Source organism: Numida meleagris, chromosome 2 (genome assembly GCF_002078875.1).
Source record: "Numida meleagris isolate 19003 breed g44 Domestic line chromosome 2, NumMel1.0, whole genome shotgun sequence".
NCBI lineage: Eukaryota > Metazoa > Chordata > Aves > Galliformes > Numididae > Numida > Numida meleagris.
The window spans coordinates 90,599,381-90,620,186 of NC_034410.1; the positions used below are offsets into that span (position 1 = coordinate 90,599,381).

Below are 20,806 nucleotides of genomic sequence, written 5' to 3' on the forward strand. Positions count from 1 at the left end.
TACTTTCTAAATGCTTCTGCTGAATTGAAAGGCAGTTCTACAGTTTGTTCACTTAATGCAGTTTTATTTGGGTTTTAATGGGAGAGAACTTATTTCAGTATTAAACACAAAGAAGTAGAGCATGTGAATGAGGCACTGAGTATTTTTGTCAAATATTAAGTTTGTTCTTCCAAAAGTGACCAACCTCAAAAGTAAACTTTTATTTGTCTTTGCAAAGCTGTCACTGTTCCTTAATACAGAGGCCCTATTACTGTCCTGGAGGCAAACTTTAGGGAGAAACCTAAGACGTATTTGTCTCCCCAGACACTTAACTTTTATGAAGATAGTTATTCTTCCAGTGTGTGAGCTTTCAGCCATTCTCCACTTGAGATGATGGAGGGGGAAGAGTGCAGCAGTTGGCAGGATTTTTTTTGTATGTTCATCGCTGTTGTAGGTGTCATTATAAGATTATGATAGTAAATGAGATGCTTTTTAGGCTACAGGTGTTTCAGTTTGTTTTTTTTCTGTAGAAATGGGTAGATATGCTAGAAGACTTAAATATTTTTAGGGATTTCTAGGATTCTAGGATGAAGACATTTTTATTACTGGGAAAAGACTATATACTTGTTAACACTTCCTTTCCTCTATCAATAATAGAGGTGATGGTTGGAGTCTTTATTCACAGTACAGTTATTCCTAATATGCTGTGGATGAGCCTCACTGCAATGTTATTTTTTCCCTGGGAAAAGAGCTTGCAGCATTATTTTTGTGTTCTTACGTAAGCTCACAGTCCAGTTATGTGTAGTTTTTTGTCATTTTAACTTTTTGTGTACTTTGCTAGTTGAGGTACTGGCACCATTTTCATTGTTCTTGAAGTAGGTTGTTTGAGGATTGTTACTTTATATTGCATAGGTACCTAGGCACTTATTGGTTTCATTGCTATTAGCCACTAAAACGAAGCATTTGAAGGCTTCACAGAAGCCTTTTGTACTACAGACTTTGAAGACTATACTTGCTTTTGTCAGCACTTAAACCTGTGCATACAATCAAATAACCATGCTTCTCCATTGCTTTCCCTCTCTGTTCAGTACCTTTTGTAGTCAGCATAATTCATAGATTTTTTTCTGCAAGGAAAACAAATCTTCATTATTGGTCTAGCATATTGGATTTAGTGTGACATGCCACATACAGATATTTACTGTACTGACTGATTTGATTTACTGTACTGTATTGATACTACAAAAAAGAGCAGTGCTATTCACGGTGTTTCTGTAGCTGCTGTAGTCTCTGGTAGTCACACATTGGATGTTTTTTTAATCTTTGTGTAGGCCTTGAGAGAAATATAAAACTGCAATATTGTGAACACTGACCAAATCAGAATGATCTTCGCTTCATTTTGCTCAGCTCCTTTTTGAATACCTCAATTTGTTTTCAAATGAATCTTTCTCATGTATGTCAGTTTTCATAGAATCATAGCATACTATGCTTGGGTTGGAAGGGATCTCAAAAATCATTTAGTTCCAACCCCCTGCCATGGGCAAAGTTACCGAAATTGTGTTTTTAAGGTTTTCCACAGTAATAGTTTTATGTTTGGTACTTAAATGGTTGTAAACCTATTTATTTCCTTTCCATGAGATCTTTGTAATAATCTCTCTCTGAGGATTTCTAAGTATGGTTGTTGAAAAATAGATATGGTTTGCTTCAAATGCGTTCATGGTTGTAACAACTGAGCACTGGGTTATTGACCTCTTTATTTTCTATGTGGGTCAGTGGTTGGCTCAGAAGTAAAAGGTTACTTGCAGGTGTGAAGGTAGAACGCTTGGCATTTCAAAGCATTTTAAGAGTTGCCTTCTGTTAGTGTTATCTCAATATTTGATGCTTTCTGCTTAAGTATGGGCAGACTGTTATCTTCCCCTGTGCTTGCTTGTGTATCTGTGGAAATTGGTTGCTCCATGCTTATGGTCTGCTTATCAAATCTGCGAGATCAGAAAAGTAAACTGGGCACTGGGACTCAAGTTATTGCCAAGTTACCTTGGTGCCTTATCAGCAAAGGAAGACTGTTTCACTGTGTCACAAATGGCTGTTGTAGGGCAGCAGCAGCCCATTATCAGCCAAGGATCTTTGAGTGCTTCCAAATATCATGGGCTCTGATGGAGCTGGGGCCTCACTTATGTAAATGTTTAAACAAAATTATCACAGTATGTTTATTTCTGGAATACTAAACAGTTCTACTACTAAAGCCTCTATTGCTTCATAAAAAGTGGTTTCTTGAAGTTGTTCAGTAGTTCCTCCTACTGTCAGTTGGTGATCAGGAGGCTAAATTGATCAATTTGGACCAAATTTGGAGGATTATATTGATCTCCACAATAGATACATCTTTTTTAAGAGGAAAAAAATCAACCTTCAAAACCAATACTTGGAAAACATCTTCTCTACATGTATATATAAAATTAACTTTGCTTTAGATTATTTGCTTTGTTTTTATTCTGATATTCTGATTTGCTTTGATATAAAAATCAGCTTGAAAGTAAATGTAGCTTAGCTTCAACTGGAGAAACTATACATGAATTTTCTCGTTAATATCACTTAAGAGTTGGCTACATTGAATAAAACCAAGAGAAGACAAAGGAGGTGGTCAGCTATTGAAAGTATTCAAAAAACCTCATGCAGTGGGCTGACTCAGCCACCACCCTAATGCCTACCCTGACTTTCATTCACTCCCCTCTGCTGTGAGATGGGAAGAAAACAGAAGGAAGGTAAAAAGGCTCAAGGATTAGTATAAAGACAAGTTAATAAGAAAATCAAGAGCAATGTACACAAATTAAATCATTCCCTCTATCCCAGGCAGAGCCAGTAAAAACAAATTTTAGAAAACGATTACATGAATTTTACATCTGTATGTTTGTGTTTCAACAAGATAGAGCTGCCCATCAACAATCAAGTGGAAAAAGGATTAAAAAAAAAAATTGCTAGGTTACCTCCAAATTCCATGCTGAATTTCATTAGTATACTGTTTGCCATAGGTGAATGAAATTTTACATTAGACTGAAACATTTCTTAAAATGCAGACTCCCTTGTGTGGAGGAAAGTGTTTTGAACTTCAATTCCAAGACTAAAAAACAGGTTGATAGGTTTCTTGGGGCATATATCTTGAGCTATTAATTTCTGATTATTACCAGCTGTAGCTACAACAGAAGAATTGCCCCAGGTACAGCAGGATATCATATAGGTTTTCAGTTCCATATAAGCAGCACTCAATGAGATGTCTCACTCAATGGCATTAAAACATATTACTCAGTAAGAAAAAAGTGGAAGAAAGATTCAAAATTCAAAATGTGTTCATGACTTTAGGAAAATTTTCATTTTCAAGAGCAGCTAATTCTGTTTGAGACAGTTGCACAATTAAAGGTGGTTGAAGAATACCGTATTTAGTTGAGTATGTTCTTGCTTGGTTCTTTGTGGCTGGACAAAGTTGTCCATTCAATGTATAATAATCTGTTTGTCAGAGTTCCAGCACTGACTTTTCTGTCTCCAGGAGAAGTGGAGGGAGGTGGAAAGTACAAAAGAGATTCAGCATGATCTCAAAGTATTTCTCCTGATTGCAGGTATCTATTGCTCAAAAAATAAGGCTTTGCTCAGAGGTGGAGTGTGGTAGCCATTTGAGCAGTATGCTGGCAAGGAGCCTGCCAGTTTATACTTGTTAAAATGAATCCTACCACAAAGCAAGTAACAGGCTCATGAAAGTCATCCTTTGCAGGCTGAAGTGTGGTGTGTATCAGTTGATGTATGGGTGGTCCACCTCAGGGATGCTGTGTCATAGCAGGTGCTAGAATACCTGCCTTTGCTCTGAAGTGTCTACGTGCTCTGAAGTGTCATGGAGATGGTTTAATACATGAAAAGCAGCAATAAATTACACTTCTGTATATAAGCAGTTTGCAGATTGAGCTGATTTTTTAAAAGCAATTATATGCTTTGTATATACTCATAAGTACACAACACGCATTGTGCATGTATGATCCCTAGATACATAGAGATATTCAACATTAGCTCATTTGTATTCCAAGTAGAGTATGGGGTGCTCAGTCTCCAAAGATCTTTGTGTTTTCATATTCAGATGACTAGAATAATATTGCATGTTTAATTTTGAACTTGTGTGGTAAGATCTACTAACTTCAGACTAGAGACTAATTTTTTGTAAGTGACCCTATACCAGTGTTTTGAAGAGAAGTCTGGATTTTGGAAAACTGTTTTGCAAAATATGTTAATGCTATAAATGTGAGAAGATGATTCCTGATCAGTCACTCCAAAAGTACTAGGAACAGGATCTGGGAGCTGAAATGTGGTAGTAAATTCAATGAAGTTATATGCATTAGATTAAACAAAGCAATGTCAGTGCTAGACAAACCTTGGTATTTGTGTCATATTATATGAATTCTCTTAATTCATGCTTTATTTCAGGTAGAAGATATTTCTGGCAGTGGCAATGTCTTCATCAAATACCTCATTGCTCCGTAGGAATTAAGTATATGTAGGGGGTAATGGATTTATTAATTATGGTAATTGTTCTTTAGTATCTGTATTTTAAAAAGTTTTGTGTGGTAACTCTCCTGCTGTCAGTAGACTTGCAGCCACTCTCTGATCAGCTCAATGTAGACAGCTGTAAGAGACATGGCTCTGCATGATTGTTCTTAGAATTTGTGTTATTCCACTCTTTGTTCTACTTACCCTAATCTAAAAGGATATTTGTGGCTAAGCACGTATTTCTGCTTTTCATATAGGAAATCTGATGCTTAACGCAAAACAAATAACAGGCTGGTAAGTGCTGAAAATGCAGATGGATGCAGCAGTGCCTCTTAGTCCTTCACTGTGCCAGAAACAGCAGAAGGCGTTTAGACTTTCCTTTACTGGATTTTTGTTGGCAGAGAAGTAGATGGCACTAGAAGTACAGGGAGATGTAGCACTGGATTCCTAGGGCCAGCTGTAGCTGGGCTTTTGGGGCCCAGCTGTGCCTGGATGGGCCAGCAGAGGCAGAGCCAGGACATCTCCCTTGCAAATCGCAGTAAGTGTTGAGTTGACCCACACTAGGCTGTGGATCAAAATGTCTAGGATCTAAGAAGGATTGGCAGAAGTGGTGTGAAAAAGAGGATATGTGATAATAGTCCACTGTTGTTTTTTCCCTTTTTTTCCCGAACTCCTTTTAGTGATGACTATCCTTGAGCCTGGATACTAGTGTCTAGTATCCATACAAGGAGCTGAGCAAGTCACTTCATCCATTCTAAGTGAAGGATTCTTACACATTTCTTAAGACTCATTTGTGTGCAGAGGGCTTGAATAAGACTTGAGTTCTACAAAAACAGACAAAAAACCAACAACCCATCACCAACAAAAACACACACAAATGCCCCACTGGGTACTGAGCATCAGGAAAGGGATATACTGTACATTTATATTGAAGAAAGCTTAAACACTGAAATACTAAGTCCTTATTGTGTGGTGGAATGGCACTACTTTTTCTACATAGGAAAAGATCCTCTATTTTGGCTATTTAGAAATGTTATTTTCCTTTTCATTCAGGCAGAGTAAAACTTGCAGCTTGAATGATTTCAATAAAAGAGAATGCTGTCTTTAAGTACGGCCTGTAAAACACATCTCAAAGAGTAAACAAAAGGATTTGGTTTTACTGCTTGAATTATAAAACAGCATGATTGAAGTTGAACTATAAAAGCAGCAGGACCTCAGTGAGAGCCTTTCAAGGAAAAGCCAGCATAGCTGATGTACAGTGGAGCTACTGGGACAGCAATTCCCACTGAGTCAGCACCAGGCCCAGGCCATGGCTGGTGGGAGTGATAACAGACTTTGAGGATGTATGGGAAGAAAGAGAATATGAAGAAGGTTGTGACAGCACATGAATGAAGTGCACTTGGCAATGTTGCCATAGGACTTCAAATTCTGGAATGTTCAGAAACTGCTAGTGAAAGCATCTTCTGTGACTTAAATATCTTCATTACAACTTAGCATGGTGCTTGCCACAGTACTGGTGCTCAGGTGATACTCCCTGCTTGCTATTTATTGTGATCCTATCATTACACTCAGTCTTACCTCAAACTGCCTCAGATCAGTGAAGCTTGAGGAGCAATGTGGGTCATAGGTCTACACGACAAAACATGGAATCACTTCATGGTGAAGTGATGTTTAATCATTTAAAATGAGTTGTTAATCAGTGTTTTGAAATATAAGTGCTTTGTTTAGAAGGAAATAGAGGCATATTCTGTGACAATCTTTGAAACAAAAGAATTACCTGTAGTAAAAGGTAGCTAAGGTACTTAAAACTTTCAAAAACTTGTACCTCTCAATGAAATTTGAAGTGTTGAGCAGGTTGGCAGTCCTCCATGTTTGGATCACTTTCATTGGTTTCCACTTTATTTTTTTGTTACACAGTGGAGTTAAGGAGTGCTTTCAAATGATCTGTGAGTTGGATCAGAAAGTTAATTTGGGTTTCTATTGTGTGTGAAGCAGACACCATTGCATGAAGAGCCTCTTGCCCTAAACTTTATTGGAATAAGTGTACTAGTGAGAAAGTTTCAGCTTTGACAAGGGTGCATTTTTCTAGCACAAACAACAGATTTTATCAGATCATCGGTATATTTTCAACATTCCTAACAAAACAACTTATGTTCAATTACAGTGAAGAGAAATTTGAATCCTTTTGCCTCATCAAAACTGACACTGAATCCTACACAACATTTTATCCTTTCAGTTAATAGGATAGCATCAAGAGTAAAAGTGAGTTGTGCTCTCTGCTCTGATGAAATATGAGGAAAATGTTTCTTAGCCAACTCAACTCAAATGTTTCATTTTTTCCAGATAACATTGAAAGTCTGCATCAGAATTGAAGTTGAGTTTGTGCCAATAACTGTGCAGATTCATGGCAGCCTCCATACTGTGGTGCTGCCTGTGCATTGACGCATGCAACTTCTTGGTGTCCCTGTGGGTACTGAAGAGATCAAGCTGTTTTTCATTCATCCCCCTTCTTTCGTGTGTCTGACTCAACGCTTTAAGACTGGTGACAACAGAAGACTCCCTGTGGTGTGCCAGCCCTAATCTCCCATTGTACAGGAGGGCAGAGGTGATGATGACTAACAATTCCCTGGTGTGATACATAAGGTGGGAGGTTACAGTGCAAGCTCAACCACAACCTGTTTGTGACTGAGGTGAGGAGATATGTCATGCAACTGTACTTCCTAAAATCAAACAAACTATTCTTTCATTTTTGAAGCTGAACAGACGAGATGTGTAAAGATCTCCACATTCAAGAGAGCCATCTTTGAGAGCATTTAAAGAGCCACCCTATATCTTGTTTAATAAAATAATTTTCAGTAAATATATTTTAGGTAGTTAAATCAGTTAGTGGAAGCATCACAAGGAAATAGGGTACCAATTTCCTATAAGCCTAAATTTTTGGCTGTGATTCTTTAACTGTAAAAAAAAAAAGTTGCTATATAATTCTCCCTTTGGCAAGGTGTATGCATCACAGTGATATATAAACAGCATATATATAAACAGCATGCGAAGTGGCTGTGCTTCATTGGATGGAACCCATAATTCACTAAGTGCTCAGATCTGAACTCTCCTTCAGAATGCAGAGTGTGTGCCACTGCTGCTCAAGTCGAGAGACAAAGAGCATTTAGTACTCCTGTGCTTGTGTGTTGCTGTTCTGGCTGGAGTCTTACAAGGGAAAAAAATCCAGCAGTAATACATGATATTTTGTGTAAGTGGACATGGAATACATGAAGTATTTTCAACCTACTTGCTGTAAACTACTTACACTGCACAGCAGATGCTCTGTCCTCCCAAAAACTGTGAACAAGTTATTGTGGTTAATGATTATAGTTAAATGTTTGTTTCTGCTAACCTCTTCAATGTGACAGGCTCTTACTGTCTCTCTCTCTATATGTATATATATTTTCTCTATACCTCACATATATATTTTCTATCTCTCTCTCTATATATAATTTTCTCTGTATATACATATAGAGAGAGACAGTAAGAGCCTGTCACATTGAAGAGGTTAGCAGAAAAAAGATTAATTTCCCATTCAAAAGTCATTTTAATTTTTCAAGTTGTTCATGATAGGTCTAACATTGCCTCAGGCTGGATGTGGTTAACAGTGGATAGAACTTCGTCAGGTGCCTGAACAATGAGTTTCTACTAAAGTAATATTTTTAACCTTATGCACCATTTGAAAAATGATATTCTGATTACTTCAGCCTAGAGAGATCACATCATCAAATGAGCTTGCTGAAAAACAAAATAGGCATCAGAAAACCCATAGTACAGTGTTTTCTATACTGTATAAATTTAAAACATTGTTTAATACATTGGAGAACTACACAATAGTACCACTAATATTTTTTAGTTTAAAATGGTGCCTAGTCAAAGCTTTATATTTTCACAAAGAAGGTTTCCTATTACTTCAAAAACAGAATTCTCCAGTACCCAGATTCATTTAAAAACTCTCTGTGCTAGTGAAGTAATTACTTCTGGAAATTACAAAAATCTTTTTAGCATAGTTAGAATGCCCCTTAATTAGTGTGTTTCTATGCTTACAAGAGTTATCATACAACTTTAACAGGTTTTGTAGAAGAGGTTTTTTTTTTGGCAGGACTTTTTAGAAAGAATCTGAAATGTCATCATGAGAAACACTGATTTTTTTCTTATTTCTGTTTTGTCTTTGCTATAAAACAGTAATGTGTGCTTCATCGATTGTGTAATTTCTCATATTCTTTCAAAATTTAAAGCTTAATCTCATTGCACACCCACTTCTTTTTTTTTTTGCTTTAAAGTTTTGTGTGGACTGCACCATGTGTTTTTTTGTGTTACTTCTATGCTGTGTTCCTCAGCTAACTGACCAAGTAGATTGAACTGCATTCCTGGTAATATGACATGATCTGTTTTAAGGTAAAGTGACAAGAAAAATCTGTTTATGTTGTATGATGTTTCCTGTTTTGTATGATGATGATTAACTAAAGTTTATTCACTTTCTGGTTGGGTCAGTTTGAAAGATTTGAAAATAATTTTAACTGGATGAAGGGACAGGTTACTGTCTCTTCTAGAGTATATCATGCTATCAATCTGTATTTCATTTTATGGGCGTCAGTAGTGATTGGTTTGGTGAGACTATAACTGAAGGTCCATATGTGATTCACTGGCCATCGTTCAGGGACGTGTCCCACTCTTTGCTGGTAAATTACAGATATCTGCATTGTATCCTCTATTTCCTGTGAATTAATGGATTTTGCTACAAGGGACTGTGTAAATATGTGCACAGATAAAATTTACCTTTTGTAAATTATCAACCTTAGATTAAATTGGCCTTAGTTGAGGATCTTATTTTTCTCACATAGAGAGGATTTACTATAGGCACTTCACTCTTGTAGCTCAGAAACTTGTTGCTTTTAATTAGAACATTTGAATACATTTTGTCTTCACATTTAAAGAAAACTGCCAACTTTATTTAAATGCTATTCAATATTAATGTGTACAGGTTTTTAACCTCTGTTATATTAAATATTTTTCTGAAAGAGTTTCCAGAGCACTTTCTGAAGATGGCAAAAGTTTAACTAGACTTTCTTGAAGTCAAAAGCAATGCTTTCAATGGACATAAATGGAGTCAGATTGACAAAGGTATTCAGTTCCCACCAGCGAGCAAAGGTCCCTTCAGGGAGTATGGGCTGATGCATTTCACCAATTTTATGGCTGTGTAACTTCATTGATTTCCAAAACACTGTCATCACTAGATGTGCTGTCATCACCTCTACTTGCTAAGCACCAACTGCCACAACTGGCTCCAATTCTGTGCATTGTACCCTAGGTGTACAGTCACATTTCATAAGTCACAAATTAAAAATATCTTAAAGGACATACTAATTAAGTAAAATTGCAAATTTTTATCTTAGAGATTTGTAACTACATTTAACTCAAGATAGAATAGCCTTGCCTATTGAAAATATTTCGTTCTAGAAAATAGCTATTTATTGTTTCATTGCCCATTTAATTTTCTAAATCATGTATTTAATCAATATGCACTGTAATAGAGGTAGCAATTTGTTTTCCTAGAAAGATTTGTTTTCACTGATGGCATAATGCAATGAATGATGAAAACATCCTAAATGTGTCTTGAAATGAATGGTAGTATGTCTCAGAAAATCCTGCTTGAGGAATTCAAATTGGCTTCAGCAGGAGAGTAGCGTTGTATGGGATGCAGTCTATGTGTAATGCATTCTATAAGAAGGTATTGGAATGCAGGCAAGAGTGTTAACTAAGGATGAATTCCTTCTGTAGATGTGTGCTGGAATAAATTTTAACTTCAGTCTTTCATCTTCCTGCTTCTTTTGTTTGGCAAGAACTGAAAATAAGCTGCTTATTTACAGAGTCGGAGTGCACTTGTAGGCTGGATCCAGGCCTGAATTGCCCATGGCCAGACAAGCCAACAGCTGATTTATGCCATGCTTGCCCATAGCTTGCTGCAGTCATGGTAAACTACCATTGTAAACAATCATGGTGGGGGCTGAGATGTCTCTCTCTCAGGTAGTAAAACCTCTAAAGAGCAGGTAGAACGAACGGATGTCTGCTAGAGCACAGCAGTGCAACAACATGCTGTCCTCCTTCCCAGAGGTCTAGGGAGGAGGACTGTGTGTGTTCTGGCTGGGCTGGTCCCACTCAAGGTTTCCTAATGTACTGTGAAGCACAATCGGACCAGATGGCAGCCTGCCTGTAGTGCCAAAATGCTGTTAAAGGAACTGAACTGGGTGGGCATTTGGTCTGCAGCCTATGCTGACAGCTTTGTATTACTGTTGTTAAGCTGTGACTGTTTTTAATATTTGTGTAATCATGTAATGATCGAGTAATGTTTTACAGCTGTATAGCTTCAGTTACCAAATTCTCAGAGCACATTGCAAATAATTCGTCAGATATTGGAAAGTTTAGGATTTGCCTCCAACTGTAAATTATCTCAAAACATGGTGATAAGGAGTGAGTATTGATTTAGTTCAATGAGATCTTGCCTTGTTGTTCCTATCATAATGTTCCTCTGATGTACTCATCTACAATGTAGATATAATGCACCTTTTTTAGAAAAAATGAATTCATTGTAAACGTTCAGACAGTGAAGAATGTTATTTGTCCCAGTGGATTGCAGTTATAGCAGCAGAAAAACCTATGTTTGCTAATACTCCTTTAGCTCCTTCCACTTGTTAATATTTCTCATCTCAAATTATCTCTGTGCTTCTGTAGGTACTGGTTTGCAAGCACACACTGCTGCCTGATGTTGAGTTTTTCATCCAACAGTACCCTCAAGTCCTTCTCTGCAAGGCTGCTCTCGGTCCGCTCAGCACCCATCCAGTATATGTGTTTGGGATTGCCTCAACCTTCATGTGTTGGTTAGGAAATTTTGCATGGAAGAAGGGATTCAGCTCCCTGATTCCAGAGAACTGGTTTAGGAAATTAACAGGTTCTAACTTGTAAGATAAAGGGTATTATTTTAAATACAGAGGACAGAAATGAGGGAATGGGCTGGGAGAGAGAGCTTTGTAGACAGTCTTAAATTGAACTAAAAAATGTGATAGTTTGAAGTCAGCCTTCTGCAGATATGTTCTTACATTCTATTTGTAAATTTCCAATTGGAGAAACATGAAAGAAATCTTGTCTTGTAGTTTTGCTATAAAATGAATTTTGATGCCAATACATAAAAATTAGCATGTCAGATTATTCTATTGAAAAATGTACATCTCAAATTTTTTATTTTTTCTACTTTTGAGATTTGTGTTTATTGGAACACTCTTCTTCCTAGACTTTGTGTAGTACTAAAAGTTTGAAATTCTGGTACTACGTAGAAAAACGAATGACCTCTTCATGATTTTACTCTTTAATTCTCTTCTCCCAGCAGTATTAGTAGATAAGTGTATTCCCTTGTTTGTTTACATCCTGTTCTTTCTACAAATACCAAACTATAGTAGAATAAAAATAGACTTGTTATGCCTTTTTCAGCCTGTTAAATTGGTGTCTTACATTAATCATAACTTCAGTATACAAAAGACAACCCTACCGTAGCCCTTGTTATCAAATCAGTGCTGTGGCTGAGTGCAGTGTGACATGTTTAAATTGCAGAAGGTGAAAGCTCTGAAAAAAAATTCCAAGTGTAAAGATGCTAACTTTCACATGCAACTAACACTCCTATGTGTAAGTAAATGTAGAGACTTGCATATATAGGTTGGTAGTTTGTTTTTTAAAGTTTAATAGTCGTCATTTAAAGTTAACTTTTACATGTTGTCTAGGCTGTAGAGCTTTTGCACATTAGATGACTTTAAACTTACTTACTAAACACTGTGTTCCTCTTAGTCACCTAAGTACGCTCAATTTCCTAACGTTGTCACCAAGACTATGTGTGCATGGGAGGAACATTTGTTCTTAAGATTGCATTTGCTAGGCGTGAGTTCAATTTTGTTCCTTTGTGTTGGTGGTGGCTATAAGGGAGAGACATCTTTCATCTCTGACTGGTTTAGGAAAAGCAGATTCAAATACCCCTAGAGGTTCTCCTTTGCGAGTCTTCTGGTAAATATCAAATATTGTTTACCAAGCGGTCTATTCTGTATAATCATAGGGTAAAAAGCTATGGAAGCAGGTTTGGTTTCTTACAGCACTATAGATAAAATGATCTTAGGTTTGTTTCCCCTCAGGCCCTCCCTTTTGACTCACCTTTCTGCTTTTGAATTCTGTTCCTTTATTCTTTACTCCACTCTGCTCCAATTTCAGTAGCTTAAAATAAGTCTGTATGTAACTTTTGCTGTGTGAACATGGTGTTTGTCAATTCTCAGTTAGCTTGATTAAAAAATTTGCTATCTTATTCACAGCACACCTGGAACTTACTGCTGTATGACAAATTTTAAAGATACTCAAAGGACCAAATCACGATTGCTTTGCTCAAGATATGATGGTATGCTTAAGATTCATAACAGAAGAAAAAGCTTTAGACTACGCTACTCATCAAAAGTGGCACAGGACTGTCAGTCTCTTCTGGATTGTATGAGGCAGAAGAGTTTGCCAGAGTTTCTGGTAGGCTGAGAGACTATTACTTTCTTGGTATACTAAACATATTTCTAAGACTGAAATAGCAAAGTATTTGTTGGTAAAGAAAAAAAAGAGGAGCTTCAGATGCAAGACATGACTGGTGGAAACTGCTGATGGGAAAGGCAGTAGGAGGCATGACTTGCAGACTGATGGGGCACCTGGCCTGCATGATTCGCACCAACAGATCAGTACAGACTACACTAGTCCTTGCTATCTAGAAGTCTTAAGACTCAAACTGTGGTTGAAGGTTACTGGAGTGAAGGGAGAGCAACCAGCTGGCTGAACAGTTGCTTCCCCAGAGGGAAAGACTGAAATTTTATGGTGTTAGTTATACTTTATGAATTAATACTTCTTTTTCTGCTTATTTACCTCATGTTCTCCTTTTTAATGAAGATGTTTAACTGTTCATTTACAGATGGAAAGAAGTGGTTGCTCTGAGTGTAATAGTATAATTTCCCGGGGTCTTTGCATAGGTCTTAAAGCAAGTGTGTGCTTAGATGAACCCTTAAATTTGAGTGCAGCTTTGTATTTCACAGATGAATTGTGGCAGGAAGGTTTTACTGAGAAGTAGGTTAGTTGTTTAATTAGCCAAAACAATGAGAGATTGACCCAAGAACAAGAGATTATAGAAATGCATCAAATCCAATGCTGAATTAAGGCTTCATTTCTGTTTGTGAGGTTGCAGCAAGGAGAGGTAGTCTAAATTTCAAAGGCATATATGTTTGTGAAAGCAAGATGAGCTAGGACTCCTGTGTGTTGTGTTCTGTTTTAGGGTAAGTTAACTTGTGATGGAGGATGGAGGACTTTCTCTTTTTTTTCCCCCTTCATGCTGAGACAAGTGATTGCAAGAACCCTTCAAGAGCAGATATCTGAAGCACCACATGCTTTCATCGTTTACAGCCCTCATCCTTTTATTTGAGTACTGTGTGATAACAGAGCTGTTGTGTTAACCAGGAATTCAAGAGACAATTGATGCATTTTGGCACACAGAGACTCTCCTTTCAGTAGAGTGGATCAGGAAACCATAACTTGTAGTTCCTGAGGATACTTTCTAGTGATGCACCTTTAGGTTGATGGCATTTTGACTGTTTTCACATCATAAACTGCGTTTCTCATCAGCACAGAGTAACAGCTCTGGTTCTGCTATTGTCTCAGTTTTGCCTATACCAAAGAGCTACTGCAGTGTAGATTTTATTTGTTTAGATAATAGATTGTTTTGTTTAAGTGCTCAAAAGTTGATCTGAATCTATCATGTTCAATGTTTTATCTTAGTTTCGTTTTACCTCTGTGATATTGAAGTGTCATTGCTTAGTTTTGAGGAACTTTGCTCCTTTTCTTTTTGGTTGGCTTTAGAAATTCTTGATTTGGCTGACGTATGGAGTACTTTTCTGGAAGATTCCTGAAGAGATTCTTCAAGGTGTCGACTTGGTTCTGTTAGGAATGTGAAGCGTTTAGCAGCAGATACTACAAATCTACCAAATCTCATGTGTTATACACAGGACTCATTCATTTAGTCCCTGTTTCATGTATTTTTCAATAGCTCTGCAGCTTTTCTTCTCTTTGAGCACTGACACTAATGCGATTGCTAACCATATAACAAGCCAGAGGCAAGTGAGTCTATGGTGGTAATGACAAAAATGCTGCTTTTCTGCTTTAGTTGACAAAAGGTGTCAGTGTCACCCGTAACGGGGAAAAGCAATTGACTGATCTTCCTTAAGCTTGTGGAGTTATTGCTGCTTTCATAACAGAGAGAGCCATGCAAAATGCAGAAATGAACAAATACATAAGTAGGTTGCTCTGCAAGTAATGCCTCCTATTTTTTTTTTCCTGTGGAAACTACAGTGGAAACAAAGAGGAGAATAACACTATTTGATACAGAAAATTCTCAGATACGAACCACTATTTTTCAACATAGTCCCTTCTATTAGCTCTGTATTTTTACCAGTGATGAACAAGAGCCTGCATGCACCAGAGGAGGTGACCTGCTGTTGCCACTACAGAAGTGCATGACCGCTACCTCACTATTCTAACATCCACTGTTTGTTCTCCATAAACATTCAGCAAGCATCAATGAATGTTAGTGGGTGCCATTTTTTCCACATGGAGGAGTTCAATAACACACATTTGCTGCATCTGTGCTTCCATGTCAGGCACTGTTTTGTCAGACTGCCTCTCTACTGCCATCTGTTGCACAGCAACAAAGTGTAATGGGATGTTGGTGGGAAGTTTCAACTTGTACTGCCATACCACAAACATCCACCTCTGACATCATGGACCAATATTTTGAAAAAAAGGCATTATTTCTGGAGCAGCCCTTGTACATATGGATGCAGATCACTCTTGTGCATTACTGAATTGGCATCTATGCTTTCTATCATGTCCTGTCTGCTTACCTTGTCTTTTCTGTTATTTAGAGCATTAAGAGTGGGTGCTCTCTACACCCATCTTCCCTTGCAAAGACCATCAAGGCAGAGAGACAACAGTCCAGAGTTGTTTGAAAATGGTTCACCTCTCTGCTACTGTCATTTTGACATCAAATGTAGTATACTTCTCTATAAATATGATGCTTTGTAGCAAGAAGAATCTTTGGCAATTTTTAATTCCCTACAATAGCATCTTTTTCGTCAGGATTTTTAAGTTAGAAATGTTTATGATTCCATATTTTTGATGCGCATCTTTATCTTGCCTCAGATACGCCAGAGGTTGTGTACATGAATACAAAGTGGAATTGTCAAGTGGGAAAAAAACATGCCTAGGAAAGTCTACAGAAATGTGTCAGTATTCAGTGTTAGTAGTCAGACTCTTAGGCTGCTGAACAAGGATAGAGGCCAAAAGACAATTCTGTCTATAGCTTGTATTTTCTGCTGGGTAGTTTAGAGGGGAAGGTAATTATTATATCATTATCCAAGGAGTGGAACATCAGTGGACAAGGCTAAGCCAGTTCATGTTATGGAAATCATAAGGTGAGTGTTGAAGTGGTTTTTCTTTATTAGGCTTTTTTTCTCCTTGTTTGTAATGGCTTTCATTTCATGAAAACGCTTCTTAGGGGTTGGCTGAAAAGCTTGAGGTTGTTCAGAAGTTTATAAGGGTTAAACATTCAATGTTTTGAGAGAAGGCTAAAATATATGCAGTTGTGTGATATCTTAGGGCTAATATAATTTCTGTTGCTTTTTTCTTTGCTAGCAATTTTCTGTATTCCTCTTACTTGGAGCTCCTTGAGTGACTTCCTTGCTGTCTTGAGCAGCTGATTATTACATTATGTGCAAAGGTAACAAACCTACAAAGAGGAGTCAAACTGACATTGTGAGTAGTTTGAGGTACTTCGGGATGGATGGTCAGTGTGATGTTTCATATCTGAGTCATGGATGCAATAGGATTTGTCAAGATTTTTTTTTAGTTTTATTAGTATTTAAGTGTTGCTTGGATAAAAATTGCAAACACCAGAAATATATATGGCATCAGAATTCAGTAAATAAACCTCATTTTTTCTTGAAACTTTTTAAATTTTGACACTGTTCTGATACAATTTCCCCAAACAATAAAACTGGACTCAACTGTACTATTAAGACTGTAGTTATAAATCGAGCCAATGCTCGTACTATGCAGTGATTAACTAGTTCCTGCAACTGAATATATCTCTACTGGTAGCTATAGCCTGCAAGGTGAAGTGATTGCTCATAAATACTGAGCAGATATGCCCATACATCACTGCATAAAGACATCAATCTTTTTCAAGGTTAAAAGGATATTTCTCAAAAGCAAGTATGACTGCAGTTTGCAGCAGCAATAACACAAGCATATTTTCATTTTTGAACAGCTTTTTTCCTGTTAGAACTGAAGTTCAGGAGGAAAGGCATTTTAAGCATGCTAACCAACAGGAAGAAATAACAGAATAAACTGAGTTGGAAGGGGTCCACAAGGATCACACAGGCTCCAAATAGGAACACCAACATTCAAACCCTGTGTCTGAGAGCATTATCTAATCTTTCTTTGAACCCCAGCAGCATGGGGCTGTGAGCACTGCCCTGGGGAGCCTGTTCCAGGGTCGGACCACTCTCTGGTGAAGAAACTTTTCCTAAAATGAAGCCCTGTGGAACCCCACTAGTGACTGGCTGCAATCCCCACGTAACTCCACTTACTGTAACAATTTGAGCCTGATCTGTCAGCAAATTGTTCACCCACCACATTGTTTCTGTCTAGCTGTCTCCTGGATATATTTCCAGGATATTGTGAGAAAGCTCTCAAATCCAAAAAGATTATATCAGCTGGCTTCCCTTGGTCTGCTAGGTGGGTAATATTGTCATTAGAGTAGATGAAGTTAAACAAGACTTTTCCTGCTTGAACCTGTGTTGTTTGTAACCAACGTCTGCATTCTCTTTCAGGTATTTTTTGTAGTAACTCCAAGAATAACATGAGGAGTAGTTTCAGGATACATCATCCTTTGGGCTTATCTTTTCTAACTTTCCTGAGTTTGCAAGAGCAGAAATCTGTATTTGATTGGTTACACAGATGCTGTTGTTGTCCTCTCCATCTATTTTCCTTCTATCAGACTCATTTCCTATTTCAAATGAAAGTGAAATATCTTTCTTGCTGTTTTTCCCTTAGTTGCCCTTCTTTTTTTTTTTTTGGCCAAGTTATACTGCAAAATGTGTAAAAGTGGTCATTTTATAAATACTTCTCTGGTATTATAGATGTGCATTTGGGAAGTTTGTTTTGGTTCTACTGGTGATGGGAGTGGCTGACTGGGTGTGAATTAGATATGTCCTGGGGCTGTTCCTTTGTTATTATTGATTGAATACATGTAAACTATTCAATGTTATTTGAGTTACTGTCATCTCTGTCCTTAGCAGAAAGGGAAACCGACTTCATAAATTGTTTATATTTGAATGTAGGTTCAATTTTTCAGTATTGCCTGAAGTACGTACGTTTGTGTCATGTTGGGTGCGTCACTTCTTTTGAAGTGACTTCTTTGTCTGTAATGCAGCAGTTTATATTTCTGTTCCAAAGAGTGTTGGTGGGAACAAATCTATTAATATATATGAGAAGCTTGGAAACAACGTAGTCAAGAATCCTAAAAATCTAGACAAATAGCAAAAACTTTTCTGGAAGAAAAATTGGAAAGTTACAGTATTTGGTCCGTCCTTTTCTCTTTCATTTATGTATTTCCCTATTGTCTAGCTAACTTTGAAACAGTACTTGATATTACCTTAATACCAAGGAGAAAAACATGTAAAACAAATATCATTTTCATAGTGTTAAATGAGACTGGAGTGCAGTATTTTCAAGCTGGGTGCTATTTCCTACACAAGATCACATAATACACTCTTAAAAGCATGAGGAGCTTTCTTAGAATGTACAAGAAAATCCATTTTCTATTTTGACTAAAATCAATTTAAACACATTCCCTTTTAGTAAATTAGTATTTGTCAGGCCATTTTAAAGTCCTTTGAAATATTAATGGAGTATCAGAAACTCTTAAAACTCAGCTTATTGTTCAGTTTTATTTGCAGATTCTTTATAAAAAAATAAAATAGAGGAGTGATGCTATCCTTTTAAAATTCTTTGAATATCTGAAAATCTAGTCTGTGGGTCAAGTGTTAAATGACGAAGTTAAACCAAATGCATTCAAGTCTAAGCTTTTTCTTTACTACTGAAGAGTGTGTGAGGGCTTAGGTGGGTACTTGTGTATGCATAGGTGCATTACTTGTGTGCATACCAGGGCATATGGACAAAATTAGCCCTGCAGAACCTTACCCATGTGATTGTGCCAGTACATGCAAAAAGAATGGGAAACTTAGCAGAATCTGACATTTATATCAGTGTTGCAAATTTCTCCCACCCCAGCCGTCAGCTGCCTAGAACATTTCAGGTGATTTCAGTACTACTTGTTCTTTGACATCATTTGTAGACAGTTTGATATACACCGTAAAGACAAGTTTGAACTTTGTGAGCATTAAGCACTAGGCATTAACATCTTTCTGATTTTGTACATACAAAGTATTTCATGACATGGTAATGTTTGTTGCCCTTCTGGGGAAGGGAAAATACATTTGAGAGTATAGTCGCAATTTTGACAATTATTATTATATTAATTATTAGGTATTAAGTATTAATTTATTTTTAATATTTCTTTAACATTATATCTTCTATTAATTCCTCACCAGACTTGATATATTATAAAATACATATTTTGCTCTGTGTGTAAATAATATAGATGTAAATCTGTAGGAAAAAAAAAGTCATACTCTGTATTTTCTCGTGGACTTGAGAGTTAAACACTTAAGACTCGGTGTTTATGGACTGTCTGGTTGGGCAGCAATTAACTCTAGATTTTTATAGCTAACAAAGAGCAAATTTTCTTGTATAGCAAGTCTTTGGAAGCCAAAATCAGGTAATCTAATGCTCCTTTTTCCTTTTAGCAACTAATTTAAAATATCAATATAAATATTTTTAACCTAAAATAATCTGTATACAACTGTTCTGATCTAAGATTTAAATAACTTACCAGAATATATTTGTGTGAATTTATTTTTCTTTTAACATGGCCTTGAGAATTTTAAATGGATTGTTAATAAATGAAAGAGCCAGCTGCTGCATAAAAGGTGACTGATATTAAGAGTAGGGAGACGGGGGGGGAAGGTCCATGTCGCTGACCTACGGGCAAGAAGTGGAAAAATGCATTCTGTATTCATTTTAAACTATATAGGCCCATATAGAGAAAGGGAAGCAACATCTTGTAGTGAAAATAATTCTGTTCCATCAGCTTAATAGAACAGTCCCTGTTGTTTGTTCCTCCAAGAGTGTGACTTGCTGAGTAGCAGTGGCTAACCGCTGAGTGAATGCTTGTGAGAGTATCTGCTAGTATCTTTTGTATTTATTGAAAAAAGGGCCTGTATGACCAGGCTGATTTTAGTAGAGAGCTCAGTATTACACATTGAGTCTAAAAAACAGAGGTGGCAGTTGCCATGTATAAAAGCTTTCAGTCTTTACTGGAGTAAATATTGGCAGAATAGTAATGTAGATCTGGTAGAACTGTGGTTTAGAACAAGAGTCCTGAAAGAGGCTCCTTCAGGTTACAGATGTTTCTTAATCTTGTTACTTTGAATTTTATTATTGTGTACAATTATCTATTGCTTTACCCTATTAAAAAAAAAAAAGAAAAAAGCTATCTTTGTAGCTAGGAGGTGACAGTTTTTTGATGGAAAATATCTTAATAGCATCGTATGTTGTAAAGTTTTCTTTCATGTTGACTATGTTACAGATAGGTATGCAACTTTGCAGAAATTGGATTTAGTAGGAGTAAATTAATGATATTTTCAATGAAAATCTGCAGATCAACTAAATTATTATTGTTTAAATCATTTGCTTTCATTCAGAGCAAGATGGTAGATCTTTAATCTGGAATTTTTTTATTCCACATTTAATAATCTACTAACACCTGAGAGAGAGCCTGAGCAGTTGTTATTGCTACTCACTAAGGCGCGTCAGAATCGTTCTATGAGTTACTTGTGAGCAGTCTTCACTACTTCTATCTCTTGGAACCTCAGCACTTCAGTGCTATTCCTGTTGTGAATGCCTGTGTTCAGTGACACCTAAAAATATGAGAGCAGAGTATGTTCTTACTGCTCTCCTTTGTCTTTTTGGCTTAGTCTTATTTTCTCCCTTTTTTTCCTGCATTTTTCAAACTGTGTTAAAAATACCC

At 36.9% G+C, this 20,806-nt stretch overlaps 1 long non-coding RNA gene across 6 annotated transcripts in view; it reads left to right on the top strand.

The window, feature by feature from the left end:
- The window catches only part of LOC110394659, a 75,688-nt gene that overhangs the window by 51,658 nt on the left and 3,224 nt on the right, over positions 1-20,806 (top strand). For 3 of the 6 annotated variants that reach the window (XR_002435783.1, XR_002435781.1, XR_002435782.1), the window contains exon 4: positions 6,844-7,190. The exons of 2 other annotated variants lie outside the window; for them this stretch is intronic. This is a non-coding gene — a long non-coding RNA (uncharacterized LOC110394659). Of the gene's footprint in view, positions 1-6,843; positions 10,357-20,806 lie in introns of those variants that run through there. One more of the 6 variants, XR_002435780.1, reaches the window with a different exon arrangement.